The following is a 318-nucleotide window of genomic DNA, read 5'->3' on the forward strand; positions in this document are numbered from 1 at the left end:
CCTCCCTCTTCCCTCTTTCCTCTCTGCTCCCTGATCCAGCATTCACAATGAATCTGGCATCAAGGCACCGGTGTGATCAGACAAATGTTTGCTGTTTAGGCGTCACAAGAATGCAGATTGGTCTATAACGAACAGCCCCTCCGTAAGGGAATTAGAATTGCAGAATGACGTTTTGTATTGAATCGTAGCAGAGAGAAGATGCATGGCAATGCATACACTTTAGGGACGCACTGTACACATTAGTATTTATACATGGACGCTCTTAAACGCATGGAAACAAGATATTGCAAAATCAGGGAATTTATAACGGATTAGACA

The sequence above is a fragment of the Penaeus monodon genome, chromosome 15 (assembly GCF_015228065.2).
Source record: "Penaeus monodon isolate SGIC_2016 chromosome 15, NSTDA_Pmon_1, whole genome shotgun sequence".
Classification (NCBI taxonomy): domain Eukaryota; kingdom Metazoa; phylum Arthropoda; class Malacostraca; order Decapoda; family Penaeidae; genus Penaeus; species Penaeus monodon.